Here is an 18,456-nt window from a genome sequence, read left to right on the forward strand (position 1 = left end):
TAACGTATCTGCTTGATTTTAAGTTTAAAAAATTATAGAAGAAACAAACCCGTGTTAAGAAGCAAAAAGTGTATTAGCAAAACAGAAGCAAAGAAGTGGTCAGGAGAAGGACATTACAAGGTTTTCACCTTCTCCTAACAGCTGTGGGAATAACAGAAATATCATGTACTAATGGTGTTAACAAAACCCAGACAGTGTCTTGTAACCCCACAACAGCTCTGCTCCTGAAAACCTAGAGGTTTTTGGAGGTTATGTTTGTAGCACTGTGTGAAATCTCAATCAAATTAAAAATAGTATCCCCAATCAAGAGGCCAGACACAGCAGGGTAGAGAACCTCAAATTTGCAAATGAATGTTGTGAAAGAAAGCAATAAGATTGAGAGTCAGGGTAAAGAAGACTGATGGGCCTTGACCTGTTCTGGTTTCTGAGAGCATAATGTCACCATCCTTCCTGATGGAGGAGGAGAAAACTGTGGCAGAGCCCCGAGCTGCTCTTACACCTACCTGAGTGTGTGCATTGTTGAAGGGCTCCCACAGGCCTCCAGCACCTGGCTGGCCTTGGCTTTCAGCTGTTGGGCTCACAGAAGCAGAAAGGACAAAGTTAGGGCTCAGGCCAATTTATTATTAAGGATGGACATGCCTGCAGAGTCCCTCTTGCCTAGCTTTAAGTTCTCAGAGAGTCCATATTTGAAGTAGTCAGGATCATTTTCAGTCAAAAAGGAAAGGTGGACACATTTTCAGGGTGCAGCTGACCTTAGCTATTTTAGACATTTACTTTAGTGATGAATTGCAGCCCAAAATCTCCCTTTGTTGGTTGACAAGAAGCTAACTCGGATTTCAGATGTTTAAGTTGATCAGATGAATCCTGACCCCAAGACAGAACTGACAATTATATCACCGCGAGGCCTAACCAGAAATGAGACTTGGGGACAGAGCTGGGTTCAGAGCATGCAGGGCAGGAAGAAGACCAGGTTTATTTACAAAAACCTACTTTTATACATTTCCTATGAGGCCTGTGGATTGGAGGATGGAATTCCCACCTCCCCACCACATTGGTCAAGGAGACTGTCATTCAACCTCCCCTTCTCCTTGAGAAGGAATTCATAACAAGGGCAGTGTTTACAAAATATGGTCCTGTGTTTACATTCATGAGCACGAGAAACTGCACATTTCTCCTTTAATATGAACGCTCGGCAAACCAGGAAAAAAACCTCATGGCAACGTAAGTAGATATATTTGTCATTTGAAATGTGCATCATGCATGTTGTATGGTCTTTTCAATGTACTTTTATGTGCTTCTTGCCCTTCAAAATCATCTATCATGAAAATTTCTGGCTCACATTTTTCAGCTTTGCTTGTGTTTTTCTCTTACTTTTTCCCCCAAAATACTCAGGTGCTTCTACCCTTGACTACTTTTATATAACAACACTGTCCTTATTCTCCCCCTTCTAAAGTAAATTGAATGATCTACGTGCAGGGGTGAAAGGAGAAGGTTTTCTTTTGATCCAACAATCATCTCTTCTAGTTTCTTCTCTTGTATCTGGCTGCATGGGTCAGAGGCACATGATTTGCTTTGTGTTTCTATAGTGTCTGGTACAATGGAGCCTGCTCCATGGCCAGAGCTCTGAGGCACAGTGGTTGTACAAAGAACAGGGGAATAATGAATAGTAAATGAAGTAAGAGCTAAGTAAATAGAGGACTATGTTGAGGTTGAGAAGGGTGCAGGGGCAGTGATATGAGAGAAGGCCTGAAACAAAGAGAAGAGGAGAAAGAACCAGAGAATACAGTGAGAAGCATTGGGGACTGAGGGTTACAAGTCCAGTATCACAGGAATGGAAGTGAAATGGAAAATAAAAATCAAATGTGAAAAAGGATACAATAAGAAAATAATAATGAAAGGTGAATAACATGAGAGTAGTACAGAAATCCCCACAAGGATTAAAAAACCCATAAATACTCAGGAGAAAATGGAAGTAAGAGGGTCAGGAATCAAAAAACCAGAGGCAAACAGGATAAAAAAAGGCATTATATACCTTGGGATAAACTAATTGAATCCAGTCCCTTAAGAACACAATGTTCTAGGCTTACTTTTTTTTTTTTTTTTTTTTTTTTTTTTTATTCAAAGCTTCTTGCAATAGTGTCTTTATCAGTTTATTTCCTTAAATTGTTAGAATAACCCGTTTTTCCACCTAGTTGTTCTTCAGTTTCTATTCAGAAAAGACTGAGTGTTAGTGGGCAAAGATAAAATCCACCCGATGAATTTTGCAGCCCGAGAGTGACAATGTTCTGTCCTGCCATGTCAGCCAGAGCCTGCCCTTGGCTGCTCAGCTCTCACTGAGCTACATGTGTACAGCTGAGGGTAGGGTTTAGTACTGCTTTCCAGCATACAATTAACACAGAAGGTCTATACATTATCTCATCTTGCATTTTTATTATTTGCAGCTTATTGTTCAACTGAGCATGTATCATTGGTTAATTAATGCTGCCAACACTCTGCTCCACTAAATGATTGTTTAGCCTAGAGTGGAATAAAATACTACAATGACTACATATTATACAATACAGTATCATTATGTAACAGAAAATTAAAAATCTGATAATTTGATTGGAAGTCTCAGGTGAGTTTTTTGTATAAAAGTGTTAACCTCAAGTAGCTATAAACAGGTAAATGTTTTATTCAGCTGACTGATAAGGAATAAATGCTTATGATATAAATTATGTATAATTAATACTCCTGGGATAAAAAAGTCTATGCTAATAGGTTGTCAGTTAATTAGGAAAGGAATATGAGGTAAACAAAGGTGATTAGAATATACCCTGGGACTATAAACAGAAATTGTGCCTTAAATAATCTGTAAAAAATCCTCACACATTAAACAGCAAATACTTCAGTTTTAATTCAGAGCAAAAACATAATACTTTATGAAGAAAGGCACAGAGGAGATGTTAAATGAAGAAGTAGCTTGTCATAAAAGATCTAGAGGCTGCAGAGCAACTCACCTTCCCTATTCTTCTTTATCTTGGTTTATATATTGTCTTGGTCTATCCTCAGGTAGAAGAAGGCTAAAATAAGATTTGTAAAATATAGGGCAAATAATGTGCTGGAGGACCAATTTTTGCTCATAAAAATGACAGCTGTTAATGGCTGGTCTTAAATCTGCAACACGGGAAATGTTCCCCAAATCAGTTTATGCTTCTAACCTGCCCTTTGACTCACTGATCCCCTTTGCTTCTGCCAGTATCTTTATGTGATAAATGAGACCATCCTCTCTCCTGCCATTCTATAATTTCATTTGCAGTAGACATTTGAAATATCTTCTCATGAAACAGGACTGAAGTAGAGAAAGACATGACAGAGATTAATGCTCATTACAATCTCAGCCAAGACTTTCCTTTGTATTAGAAGGGGACAGATCTGCATTGCCTTCCAAAAACAGCCATCCTGGACAAAAATGAAGATTCATCTCATCTGTGCCTTGCTTAGGACAGAAAGAAAAAGCAGCTATCAAGGGAAGAGCTTAATAATGAAACAAGTATATATGACACTTTTAGTACTTTCCTAGCCTTCAAACACTTACAGCTCATGGGCTTCCTGACCTAGATATATATGCTAATCTCCAATGAAATTATTCTTCATCAATCTAGCCATTCTTCCTTTGAATATATATAAGAATTAGCTGTTCCTGAGACCATCCAAGGAGAATGGTGAGACCAACAGCAAATCCACCCGAAAATGCTGAGTGGAGTCAGTGCAAGACACTCCCTGTAATGCCACGCAGACTAGAGTGCCATTGCCTAAAGGAACAGTGTTCTTATGGGTTGCAGAGGGAAGGGAATTTTTGGATTGTTTAAAACTGACTTGAAGTTGGACTGGCTAGTGGCTAGGAGTGGTCTCAGTGCTGACCACTGGAATGAGAGGCTGTCAAACTAAGGGGCTCACTGGTTCCCATTCCAGAGACTGTCTAAGAACAGCTGCTGGGGAAACCCAGACTGGGGGTTACATACTCCACCAGTGGATTTCAATCCAGACAGCTGGAGAAGATGAACAGGACTGAGCCTCTGTGCTGTTGAGGTGTGTTGAGTGGAGTGTGTGTTTGTGTGGGTGTTGTTAAAGGCACTGCTCTCTGTGCTGATCTGTGGGGCTAGCCATATGCCTGTGTGCCTTCTGGGAATATGTACCCAGCTGCCTTGCCACTGGCTGGACCCAGAGACTCTCTGCTGTGGCAGCCTTGCATCCCCGGGGACAGGAGTGACCTGGGGCAGGAGGGATCCCAGGGGGCCAGAGCCCCAGCACTTGGTTACTCCTAACAATGCACAGCTGCAATCCACAGCCTGCAAAAGAACAAGGTCGTGCCCAGGGGAGTTCACTGGTCAGGCACACACTGCTGGCTGCTGTTTTTCCTGAATTGCTCTCCTACTTTATTTGACAGCCTTAGGTTCATTTCTCAGAAGAGACAGTGAAAGTTGGCACCTACCTCCTCTCTGTGTGCCTCTTATGAAAGTTCATGCAAGCAGTGCTCTGAGAAAGTTATCAAAGTGTGGAGGGATCACCACCAAACAGAGCCCTCTGAGAGTCACCACCTGCTTTCTGCAGCAAACTGCAATTACAGTCGTGGCTGTGGTACAGATGGACACAGCTTCCTCCTGCAAAACACCGTCCCTTTGGAAAATGAGTTGAGTTGCCTTAAGAACTCTTTTTGGAGCTTTTTAAAATGACGGTAGGGGAATCTAATGCTGCCACATTCTTAACTATATTCTTCAGTTCTCATGAGATGGACTGAATCAGGTCAATGTTGTTTTCCTAAGGTGCAAAAAAGAAAATTCTTGTATCCCTTACAAAATTTAGTCATAAAACTGACAAGAAGCCTTTTGCAAACATGTTCATCCTGCAGGGTGTGTCATTACCACTTTCTCAGTGAATTAAAAATATAAGTCTTTTAAAAGTCGTTGTGGAAATAAGTACCTAATTTACCATAAAAGTCATCTCTATAGACTGGTGTATTTCCTAGTGAAGTGGCTGGGTAAGTTTGGTATGTTTTCTTATATTTAGGATCAGTTCAGGAAATGCATAAAATAAATCTCCATTGTATATTTTATAGTTATGTGAGGGAGTAGCATGGGCTGGAGTTGTGGAGGATGAGGACCTGAGGATGGCCCAGCACTGGCTGTGCCCTCACGCACAAGGCACAGTCCCAAGGTGCTGGTAACAGGGTCCATTGATGCACTCCAACACAGCAAGTGATGAATCAGGGCCAGGGCTCAGGGAGAGCACAGACTCCAACCAGGACTAACAGGAGATGGTGGCAGAAATGGGGCTGGAGATCAGCACTGTTGCACCACCACTAGGATGGGGATGGGGGATCCTGAGGGGCTGCAATGAGGTCCTGAGCAGGGTGGAGTGGGGTCCCAGAGAGGTTGGGATGAGGCACTGCTGTTTGTGCCCTCAGGGCCCTGAGAGCTATATACTGGATGATTGCCTAAATTATGTGGGATAAAGAAGTGCCATAAATTTATTATTAGTAGTAATATTTATATCCCTGTACCACCTACACAGAGTAACAGACAATAACCTTTCCCACAAGTAGTAGGAGAAGTGATATCTGAATGACGAAGGATAGAAGGCAACCAAATATATGCATTTTCCCTGAGATTTTATCCACACAAGAATAAAATCAAGTTTATGTTGGCTTGGGTCAAGGTATTCTTCAAGATATTGATTATTGTCTTTAGATACGGTGACTTCAGAATTATACAGAAATCTACAGACTATGATATTGCAAAAAATGTAAAAAACAAAAGAAAATCTCGTGAAGGCAGCGAGCTTTGCTGCATGGTGCAGATGTGGACAAATAACTTGAGTACATTTGGGCTACCTGAAAGTGGTATTTGATTTAACCGAGATATCAAGCTACTGCATAAAGTATCTGAAATAAAAAGTCTTTCAAGTGTAGTATATGACCCCTTCATCTCCTTTTAGTGCATGGAAGATAGGAAAATACTTTCAGAAGAAAACTTTTTAAGTCATAAGTCTTGTAAACATAACTCAAAATATAAAAGAAGATATCTGACATCAGGATCTGTTCGAGTTCACATTTTGAATTATCGCAGCACCACAAATTAATTGTGAATTTCCAAGATTGTTTTTGCACAATTTATAGGCCAGTGACTAATACCATATCCATTTTTTTCCTCCAAAGGATAGACTGAAGATGGGAAGCAAAAAACATTTTGCCAGCCTTTAAATATGGAAGTTTAAAATTACCAAATGCAAAGCTCTAGCAGTGGGCTTTTAATTTGGCTGAAGCTTTCAGAGTCTGGCAGGCTGATGGAGTGCAATTGCCATGGGTGAAAGCAGAGCATCAATTAACAGACACATGCAAGGTTGGCACCTACCAAAAATTCACCCTGAAAGATTTAAAGACAAATAACTCAGTGATCAGACACACCTGGAAATCTTGGAACAAACTTCACAGAATTATGAAAATTAAACCCACTAAAAACTTCCAGTTGAGTATCTGGAACAATACTATATGGAGGCCAAGGAGGGAAATGATACTGTGTATTACTAATTGTAAATAGCAGATTATTTATGGAGCAGATTTTCAATAAATTTCTAGTGATACAAAAGAAAGTCAGTGTTACAGGTAAAGACTACAATAGAATGTCTGTTCCAAGAAAGGTTCTCTGAAGACCCAAATGGTCTGAAGCAAAGACACTGATGTCTGTAAAAGTTTTTTCCATTTACTTCAAAGTACTTGGAATCAGACAAACAGTTTAAGAACCAGATTAAAGCCTTCACAGATGTACAGGGATCTCTGGCTTCCCAGATGAGTTCAGCCTATATTTAAAGGCATATTACCATTGAATAAAAGGTAAAAAATAAAACCAAATACTTACAAATATTTGGTATTTGCCTTAAGATGATTCAGGATGTAAATCTGCTTAAAAGCATCAAATCAACTCTGACTTTTTTTTTTTTTTTTTTTTTTTTTAGCTTTTGAAGTGTCTTGTAAAGACTTTGGGGTCACAAATATATTTCTTTAAGTAGAAGTAAGCTCTGATAAGTGTGGAAATACTGTCCTCAGTGAAGTGAATAACTTCTCCCCAGCACTAGCTCTTGTGTATTTTAGTCATATCTTTTAGATAGTATATTAGGAAGAGTCTAAGAAATTAAAATGTACTTCCAAAGAACATATTTGTCAGAAGAAAGTTTGTGTGGATGAGTTCTTGAAAGGCAAGACCAAGCACAGAAAATGTCTATTCCTGATGAAAATGTTACCAGACTATTGACTGTGCCTTTGATGGAAATGCAGAAACTTCTTCATTATGAAAGACAATAGAGTCTGTTACAGACACTGATATATTTCAGAGTTTTAAAAATTGCTTTCTAATTGAGTCAGTATTCCTTGGGCCCCAGTTCAATAAGGCACTTCAGAGTGTATCAGCCTTTAACTTTGGCAGGGTTTATGTGCCAGTTAGTTGATATTAATCATTAGACATTAAATAAATGCTTAAACGCTTGGCCGAACAATGCTGTTTTTAAAGAACATTACACTGAAAGAGGCTCCAATAATACATTCTTTTCATACTGATCTTCTCCCTTCTTGCTTTCGCTGAAAAACTCTGGTTTTCTTTTCTCAATCTCTCCTCTTTTTACATTGGCCATTTTCACCAGTTCTCAGAGACCCCAAAAGCTTTTGAGGGACTCTGCACTAAAGAGTTGGAGCCTCCAGTGCCTTTGAGTTACAGTGCTGTGACCTTTATTCCTTCCCAACATTTCACTGGCTTACAAAACAGTTCACATAGGTAACTAAATCACACCTTGTTTTTATGCTGCATTTAATTAAGTGTATACAGGTGCTTTTATCTATACTACAAGTTGTAAATCTGAGTTTAGGTAAAGCTACTCAGAGCTGAACCCATCAGGAATATATTATGTAAAAAATAATTGTCATGGTTGTTTTAGTATTAATTTTAACCTAGTAATGCTACACATATGATACTGAAGATTAAATTCACTCTATTAAATCTCTTGCAAATTCTGGATTGACAGCATTATTTGAAGTTCCTCCACACATTATGGTTGAGATGGTTTGAATTCTCTTTAAATGAATCATCCTGAGCAGAGTCTCTTGTCACTGAAGATTACAATTTTTGAGATATTTTAGACATAGATAAACCTGTCAGTTCCAAAGTAATTTTTGAGAGGGACAGAGAACTGTGAAAGGCTGGTGTCTTATAGCTGAAAGTATGGAAGGGCACAGCCCAGGTAGGCACAAACAGGTGCAATATTCTTGAAGTCAGGAAAAATATTATGATATCAGACAGCTGAGATCTTACTGTCTGTAGTTTGGCTAAGGAGACACAATTTTCTTCTGGCCCAGTGATTCAATTCTGACTTTGAAATAACTTTTTGGGGGAGAGTAGAAACCAGGTGTTATTTTCAAAAGAGCTTTGAATTTCATCTGTACTTAGTCATGCTGTATTTTAGAATATCTCTCTGCCTTTTTCTTGGATAGGTCTAATAACTAATACTTTGAAATAAGAGGTAGTTTTTAATTCTTCTGTTTCTTTAGTTGCCTAGGTATGGTATGATCTGTGTCAGTCTTTTATTTGTAGGTCTGCTTCAGGAGAAGGGAGAAATGAAAGGAAGAATAAACATGGGGTAGGAGCAACAAAATAAAAGAATATTTAAATTATTTCAAATGGGTTGTAAAGTGTTGAATCATAAAGGATTGGCAAAAAAGCCCTCTCCTCATGAGGTCTGGCTAATATTAGGAATTATTGCCTCAAACGCTGCAGGTGTGGATCCATTTCTTTCATTGCTAGCAAATGGGGTTGCAACTGCCTTTGACAATGCAAAAGCTGCACAATCCCTGTGCCCCAGGGCAGACAATGATGTTGGTGAGATGCTGATTTTAGGATAGAAAATTACAATGGTTATATAGTAAACAGCACCTGGAAGTTTACTAATGATTTTTTCAATTAACAGCAGCACTATGGTCTGATTATTCATGCATGCTTTCTATGAAAGGAAAGAAAAGAGGCAGATGTTGAAAAGAATCATCCGTTCAGGGATATTTTTAATTTTTTTTGTAACTGGAGGTAGAGCCTCCTTCCTGTTATCAGTACTTCTGATAATGAAATGCCAAAACTAGTGAATTAGAAGTTTTTAAAAAATTTAAAAATTTTTGGACTATTCTACTCTCCCATTAACTCCAAATACTCACATGAAATGTGCATGAAAATGGACAAGATGTGTATATGAATCTTTACACAGACTTTATTCTCTGCCTGTGGCTTGGTATGTTGTTTTGGCATGCAAGTAAGAAAAAATAAAAAAGTCCCACCAAAAACTGCATGGCCATGCAGTTCTTCAGCTTTTACTACTGGATCATCTGTGATAATAATGGCTGGATCCTTCCCCTCAGAAGTCCACCAGGTGTGCACCTGCCAGGTTAGTTATTTTAGAGTGCTGAGATTCAAAAACACTCCACCATCTGCAGCATAAATTTAAAAGTACAGTAAGGCATACTGGTACCTCATATATTTTCTCTCTCTAGTCATCATTTATTTTCACAGCTGTTCTCGACCCACTGCCAAGCAAAGACCTCTTCAATTTCTTTTCTATCATATTGAGGCTTAGTCGGTATCTTAACAAAGAATGGATGAGGCAATGCCCATAAAATACAATTTCTCTTTTACTTTAACCCTTTGTATTGCCATAACTAAATATTTTGGAAGCCTCTGAAATGTTCTCATCTTTTCTCTAAAATAGGCGGTTACACATTACTCTTACAGGGCTTCTAGCCTGATTTTGCAAATCCAAGAAATTATAGCGAGAAATTATTAGGAAACTTTGGATGTTCATGATATGTAAGGACTCAGCTCTTCTGCGTTTGTTGGTCACTGATCTTGTGTTTGTAATGGTAGATAAAACTGTGCCTGTTTTGTTCTTATCTCTGGTCAGACAGCTCGTACAAAAGTGGTAAAAGACCTTTCCATGGGGTGAAGTTGACAATATGGTGACTGTGAACTTGAGTAAATTCATCCTCTGAACCAAAGCCAGGGCTGGACACACTATGTGCTACTGCCTGTATAGACTCCTGGTTTGCCACAGATTAAAATTTCCCTGTTGTTTTTCTGGTTAGTGCCCAGGAGAAGCAAGTGAGACTGAGGTAAATTTTTTTAGTACTAACTGATTCCTGGATATTTCAAACATCTTTGGTATCTTCTGAGATATTTGCAATGCTGGGTTACTGCCTCTAGTCTTAGAAACCAAGTTGTCTTGCATCTATCCAAAACCTAGCTGACAAAGATGCCAGGCACAAGCCAACGAACCACAGAAAACACTGTACCAGAACAGGCTGATGAGCAGCAAGGCAGGGTTCACCCTCATCACCCTCCTGAAACAGTAGCAGTGATGAAATGTTGTCCTGCTGAGCAGGACGTGGGTCTGAGGTGACACAGGACCCTCCTGTGTTCTAAATGCCTTGGCTGGGCAGTAATCTGCTATAATTCAGCCTAGGGAAAGGGCTGGTCTCATGCAGGTAATACCATGCTTTTTTCTTCATGTTTTTGCATATAGATAGGAATTTTTTTTCTAGATTTCTTTATCTCATTACTTTAATGGGCACTTTGACTCCCTAATTACCCTGGACTCCCTTGGGATTTTCGTTTCTTATTCAAATTAGGACACTTCATCTTTTCAGGTTTAACTTTCACATGTGTTTAAAAAATACAAATATACACTTATGTATGTAATCTATTAACTGTCTATCTAAACCTACTCAGGGACCATCTGAGAATATAAATGCATATCTGAGAGATGTTGTCTTGCAAGTGAGAATGTCTGACAATGTTAATGAAGTCAGCTGTAATAATTCAGGTACGCAAGTACTTATCCAGTCATTGGACAGGTTCTTTCTCAGTTAAATTAGGGTTCTATTTTGGCCAAGACCATCATGCTTTTACGAGCTGAATATACTGCACATTGTGTCTGTCCAAATACACAATGCAGCCTGAAAAAAGGTTGAATAATATTAATGTAGAGACACTGAGACATCTAGATACTTAAACTTTCATTTACATAATCCAGTTAAACTGGAAAAATACACACATGTACATAGAATGGATAAAAAGAGCAAATGACAAACTTTAATAGCTCAAAATTCAAGAATGAAAAATGAATTCAGCTAACTGATTCCTTGACTTAGGACAAGGGACAGAAGGTCGTTGAGGGAAGCTGGGCTCCATCTCACACCAGCCATCCACATGATGGGTTTGGCATCTTTTATAGTCAGGTGAAGAGAAGGTAGCAGTGTGGCTGTGTGGTCTTTCCCATGTCCAATTTTCCCCATGTCGAGTGCCAGTCCCTTGCCAAATCAAGTACTTTCTCTGTCCCGTGAATCCCACTTTAACCCCTTGATTTTAAAGCCTTTGAAATACTGAATTTTCAAAATAATTTGTAATTGCTCTTCAGCAGGTAGGATAAGATACGTAATTGTTGTCAAGATGTCAGATAAAAGGCAATAATTGAAAATACCATAGCAAATGAGACGTTTGAGACAAATTATTCTCTCTCAGGTTCCTATGTCAGACCAAGTGTTCAGCAAGAGTACCACACACACTGCACAAATTAGTTTGTATTCCTGATGAGCATTACTTGGAAACATCCTGGAATGCCAAGAAAGCTGTGGTTGACTTGGATATTTCACACGCACTGCACAACTTGTTATTGTTGTGCAGTTTTTTCTCAAGGGAAGATCCTGCAGTCAAAGAAGCTAATCTGAAGGAAGAGAGTGTGCAATTTAAATGATGCAGAAATAGGATCCTCAAGATCAACTGGACATGGAGAGAGGTCAAAGATGAAGCAAGCTATTGTGCTCTTATACTACAGTGAATTAAATCCATCAACATACTGATCCAGTTGTGATCTCCACAGAGGATATGAGCAGTATGGCTTGTCCAGCTGAGGAAATCTGTCTTTAAGGTTGGTGCAGAAGAGTCAAGGATACTCTTTGCTGCAATTTTGGGGTTCAATTCTCAGTCTTGTAGCTGGTGAACAGAAATGGGTATTTTAAAAGGATAAAAAAATATATTTTAATAAGCTCAATTAAGCCTTTCTTATTGTGGTTCATGTAGTATTTGGAGCGCAAGAACACACTTTGCTACCTGCAACATTGGATTTTTTTTGTGTCCTGGTCAATCAAACCAGGACAGTATTCTCTGGCTGTGAAAGCCATGGACCATTTGGGAACAGCTGTGTTTGTTGTTGACCTAGAATAAATGTAAGACCAATAAGGGTGCAAGTGCCTATGCCTATATTTTCTGCCCTTGTGAATACCGTTGAAGTGTCTTTAAATTAGTTTGTTTCTGCTTGAGGCCTAATCCTGCCAAGCACATTTTTAGCATGTGATCATGTGCCATCAGTGGGAACAAAACAAAATGAACAGAATCTGAGTGTGCTCAGTGCCTCTGTAAACTGGACTATTTATTAACATGGGGCTTTAGTTCAGTAGCCCTTGAAAATTATGCTTCCTTTTTAATTTCTTTTGTTTTTTTGCTGCTGTTTTGGAAATTGTTACATCAAATTATGCAAACAGACTGTAATATACCTGAATGATGGAAAGGGTACCAGTAATAGCCAAAATCTCACTTTTATACACCAAAGAACTGGAGAGATCAGAAAGATAGCATTTGGACTCACAAAACAGATGTTAAAATGTTACATTACATAGAAAAGACTCTTCTGACTATCTAAAACTGTAATTGCAAAACTATTTTAAGGTCTCTATTAACAAATGAAAATTATTAAAATTACTAGTATGATATACTTTCTGCTTTTGTGTTTCTGGTCATAATTATGTTCTCTCATGTCAAGAGTAGACTCCTCTTTACTGTCCTTGGTTAGTTCATCATTCATAGTCAGCCAGTACCCATTGACAGATTTACCCAGCAGAAAATACCAAATGTGAACAATGACAGCTGAGCCAAATACAGTTAAAAAGAAATAACAAATTTCCTGTGTTCTGCTCTACCTGACAAACAGCACTTTGCTAAGCTGTGGAGTGGGAGCAAACCATGGGTAGCAAAGTACGAAAGAAGAAGGTGGTAGTGATGATGTTGGTGTCACTCTTCTTCTGAGTCAGAGCTGAACTTATGCCCCAGCCTTGTGTTAGGTAGTACAGTGCTGCTGAGATTGCTGTGTTTCAGCTGAGGTATCAAATAAAGGTCCCGACCTTGTTCTCATTAGAAATCCCTGGGTACTTGTTCTCATTAAAGATCTCCTGGCACTTTTCAAAAGGGAAAAAGTGTTAACCCCAGTGTCTTGGCCAAATTCCAGCTTGGGTAATTATGTTCTGCCTACCTAAATTCCCTTGACTGTTTCAATTCAATGTTATTTTTAATTTCTTCCCTAAACCTGTGCATAGTGTTATCATGTGTTGGGAGACAACTTCCTCTAGCACCCTAGATTTGCTTGCATTTTTGAGGTAGAATTGAAATTTGTATATAATATTAATAACTTGTTAAGTCTACAAAGAACTGAAAGTCTTATCATATAATGTAAAATCATTTTTAGAATGTAATCTAAGTCTTTCATGTCTTACAATGATCCATTTCACACAATTATCACTACTAAGAAAATACTTTTTCAGATGGATAGTTTGAAGGTATCTTTTACATTATTTTAGTCTATGCTTTTTAAATCAAATTATGTAGTAGGTATTGAATATCAACACCCACAGAATATTGGAAGGCATGTTCAGCATAGAAACCATTTGTTTATTCATTTTTTTACGAGCATGAAGAGACAGAATATGGAAGATGAGTGTGGAGAGATGGGTACTGACACAGTGTGCTTTGGGTGACATGTTTACAGAAAACCATTTTACAGAAAGAGCATGAGCCCATCAAATACAAAAGATGTTAGTCCCATCATTTACTATCTTAATGGAAGATTCTGTGTAGTGGTATAGGTAATGGAACAAGAACACCCAGAGAATAAAAGAATTAGCATTAACCAAATATAAAAGGTGAAAGTCCTCTTTGAGGTTCCAGCCTTTTAAGACATTAGAGGTAAACCCAAGCTATACTATTGAAAAAAGTGTGTACCTTCAAGTACACGCTCAATGATGTTTCACAGGGTTTGGAAGAGCAATGGTTTTGGTATGGCCTTTCGTGGGCAGAAGTCATTCACAGTTAAAAGTCAAATGTGCTCAGTGATCCATCTTGAGATAATCCCCAAAGGCTGGTGGTTGGCACGTGGAGGAGTTGTATCTGTGCCTGGCTGATGCAGTGACTCTCGTCCCCTCCAGTCCAGCTGTGTTCAGGTGTGGGATTTGTGCCACTGCTCAGGACTGGTCAGTTTTGGCTCCCTGTACACCAGTGGGAACAGACACCTTCAGACAGACGACTGCAAATGTGATTTGGGTCTCTGAGCAAAGTCTTGTGACAAAGGACACTAACCCAAGGACACACATCTTTTCTGAAAGGAGGTTACAATATAGGTGCAGGAGCTGTTAACCTTTTGGGGATTTCCCATGCTAGCTATATGTTTTTCAGGGAAGCGATTTTGTTTGTTTCTTGGTATTCCACCATCATTACTGAGTTGCAATTCCTCAAAGAAAGGGATCCTGAAAGGATGAGAAAAAGGGATTGTGGGCCTGATCCCAGCTGTTGCTGCCCAATATTTTAGTTTTATGAAAGCTGAGGGTGCTGAGTTGCTTGTTTGCAGAGATCCACTTATATCCAAATTTTGAAATCTTTAGTGGGAATTTTTTTTTTAAATCCTGCTTTCAAGTGTGGAGGGCTTATTCAAAACTTGGTTGCTTTTTTTGTTTGTGCTATTAACTTGTGGTTTTACTAACCTGTGTGCACAGATTCCTCTAAATTACGCATTATTTCAATTTTAATTTGTATCTGTTTTTTTAAAAAAGAAAACCTCACCAGAACTGTTGCCATGAAAATAAATTAAAATTGAAAAGTCTATAATCACAATATTAGCCTGTAATTTTTTCTAAAAAATACAATGATGCACAGAGCAATAAAACAGGAAGAAGATTTTAACAACTCACACACCAACTTTGTTGAGTAACACTGAGCAGTTAGCTATATACTAAGAAGTAATCAGAAATCCTGAGCCAAGGTTCCCATTTGGACTGAAGTTCCTGTTCTGGATAGTCCTGTTATGTGAGATCACAGACTTTTCTGAGAACCTTACAAATGAGCAGGCCCTGGGAGAGAGGCGGGTGGAGTGAGATGTCCTTGGCTGTAAACTCTCTGGTGTTAATATCTAAAAATAATCACCATGGCAGGGACTGGAAGGACACAGCCCCACCCAGGGCTGCTCAGGGAAGATCCTCTTTGCTGTAGGGCGATGCAGAGGTAGGGACAGCAGTGCTGCATTTGAAGAGACAGCTCTTCTCTCTTCAAACAGCATTCTGCAATTCCAGATGTGAAGAAGCCTGCCTAGGAACAAGATCCCACACTAGATATGGTGTTTGTGGTACCCACTACCATGTGACATTTAAGGTCATGGGATAGAGAAGGAACAGGTGACAGTCTTCATCTCATCTACCCTTAGTGCACTCTTCTGAAGTATAATTGAAGACAATGGGAACATAGGACTAATTTTGTAACTGTTTTAGTCCCTACCTATTTCCCTGGTTTTGAAGTCCCCTCAGCATCTGATAGATCATGAAAGTCTTAAGTGATTTAACTAAAGACTGCTCTTGATTAGAAAATAGCAAACAGACAACAAGGCTGAAGGTGTAACACAAAAACTGATGCTTTGATTTCTGGCCAGCACTTCTCCCTTGAAAAGGGACTTGAAAAGCACTTGAAAAGGGACATTATTCTTGAAATGAGAGATTTTTGCTGAAATGAGAGACAGATATACCCTATGGAGTTTTGCTAATTTTTCAGTAAATTAATTTGAAACAGAATTAGCATTATACACTCCTTTAAAAACTGGTAGCAGGGAAGTACTTTGTGGGGTTCAAATTTCAATTTCACCCATTAAATTTTATTTTTCATTAATTTTCTGCAGTTTGAACCTTGTTCCTTATTTTAATTCCTTCTTAAAAATAAGTCAAGGATTTATAAAACAAAGTATACAAAGTACTTTTCCAGCAATTTTTTATTGCTACATGAAATAGATGTGCTGGGGCTGCTGCTTGTATCTTGAATATGGCCTGGTTTCTGGATGGCATTGTCAATATGAACTGAGACCTGTCCTACTCCATCTCAACAGCCAGCAGGACCTGAGACATGTAGCTTAAAGATTTCTCAAGTTTACAGACACTGTTTTACATATGCTTAAAATAATGTAGAATAAAAAAAAAAATTTAGAGCCATACAGTATTCTACTTCAGATGCTCCTGTTCAATACTTAGGAGTGAATAAAAGTCAGGATTTTTCTTCCATCCTAATTGCTGAGGCAAATACAATCTCTAGAACTAGTCAGAAAGCCTGCTCCTGAGGCAGTGGCATTTGATATCTTGGAGGAATATTCAAAAAATACTGTTGTTACCCACTTGCCAGGGGAATCAAATCTGACCATATCTGAAAGAGATGCAAATGGAACTTACAGGGAATATAAACCCATGGGTTACCCATCAGCTGTTCTTACGTGGAGGTCAAAGACCTGTTCTTAGCTCTCCATTGTGTAAGGTCTCAATTTGTATAATGAACCAAAATTAATGGAATTGGTATCCCATTCTTGCAGAGTGGTCTCAGCTCAGGACCATGAGTAGAAATGTTACTGCTTAGTTAGATTCCCCCTGGAAGCCCCATCTTTCATGCTTAGATAAATCCATTTTCTACAAAGTAGAAGACTCATTCCATGGGAGTGTCCACCTGGAACAGCTAAACCAGAATGGTTAAAGTATACCAATTTCCAGGATCACAATCCCAGTTGTTTTATTTTCTGCGCATACTGGTTGACTCTTTGCTTTCTTGAAAGAGTAATTATTATGGAAGAAGTTATTATTTGAGAATAGAATATCTGAAAAAGGAAGAGAATTAGCATACTTATAGTGGAGTAGTATCCCTGACCAACCCAGCCATAAGTGTCACAGCAAGTTCTTTGATCTACTCCAAGAACGCTGTAGCCACAAGCTTGCTTTTCCCCTCAAGACAGAAAGCTGATGAGCAAGAATTCCAAATTAAATTAAAAAACCTTGTAAGGACACTATACCCCAAAGATACCAGTCACCACAGACTTTTTCACCGTGTTTTATTTTAAAAAATAACAGTAATTAAAAATACATATCTCAGAAGAGTGAGCAGATTAGTTAAAGAGCATTTTAGGATTATAAAACACTTTCCATTGTATCAACCAGATGTAATTTCAAATGCTACTGTTTGGATTAATTAACTGAGTTCAGGACACCACATATATTAAGCCTGCTAGTTGTACTACCCATCCCCCCATATCCTTTTGTAATTTGTTATTAAAATCTTGGCCAATTAGAAAAACACAATCTATTAAGTAAAACAGCACACTAAACCAATCAACAGTAATTACTCAGACTAAGAGCCATTTAAATGATTTATAGCAGAAATTAAATGATTTTAAAATGCTTCATAAAGGTGTGGTTTGTTTCACACATACACATATACAGTATGGGGAATGTATGGAGTCTGTGTTAAAATGATACAATTAATTGCCTCAAAGAAATGCCATAAATCATGTATTTTGGTAAAAAAGATCATTATAACAGGATATAATTGATTTAAAGCACTAGTCTGGCTAAGGAATACAGCCATAAAGTGCTTCAGACTGTAGTGCAGGAGCAATTCTATCTCTCTTATAGAGATACTTAATTACTTTAATAAGTCTGTAAAACTATTTTATAAAGCAGTAGCTTTTAAATTATTTTCACCCTAGCAGAGATTATGATCATTTTATGGAATATAATACAAATACATTTCTCAGCATATTAATAAATCCTAACATCTGCTGCATTGAAGACTGGAGGAAAAGTGCTGTCTTTATACCTTTAGATTTTCCTTTAGGCTAAAAAATATTAAGTGTAGGTTAACTAGTGTATGATAATGCTTCCTTATCTATTCCAAAAAGCACATTATAAGTTTGACCCCTTTAAACTGGGTCAGTTCACCTGGGTTGGGCCCAATGTCTGGTCTCCAGTGCTGGCCCATGACAGGTGCCATTAAATTTAGAATTTAAGGGCAGGGTATTAACAAATATTTTAATACTTTGGTCATCAGCCTTCCCTCATGGTAACTTATAATTTTCCTCCCTTTGCTGCTCCGGTAGATGCAAGACCTTCCACGGAAAGACTTGCCCATTAAAGAACCAAACCCAAAGGCAAAGGCAAAGAAATTTTTCAGTACCTTGGTGATTGTGAGAAGAGAAAATTGCTGTTAGAGATAGGATCTCGTTATGTAGAATTGCTTAACTGTTTAAGTTAACATTTAATAAAAGATATCA

At 38.4% G+C, this 18,456-nt stretch overlaps 1 long non-coding RNA gene across 2 annotated transcripts in view; it reads left to right on the forward strand.

Annotated features, from left to right (window-relative positions):
* Positions 1 to 927: 927 nt before the first annotated feature.
* LOC134565607 (uncharacterized) overlaps positions 928 to 18,456 on the forward strand; it is a 123,918-nt gene continuing 106,389 nt past the window's right edge. For both annotated transcript variants that reach the window (XR_010083955.1, XR_010083954.1), the window contains exon 1: positions 928 to 1,221. This is a non-coding gene — a long non-coding RNA (uncharacterized LOC134565607). The remainder of the gene's footprint in view (positions 1,222 to 18,456) is intronic.

Source organism: Prinia subflava, chromosome 2, assembly GCF_021018805.1.
Source record: "Prinia subflava isolate CZ2003 ecotype Zambia chromosome 2, Cam_Psub_1.2, whole genome shotgun sequence".
Taxonomy (NCBI): domain Eukaryota; kingdom Metazoa; phylum Chordata; class Aves; order Passeriformes; family Cisticolidae; genus Prinia; species Prinia subflava.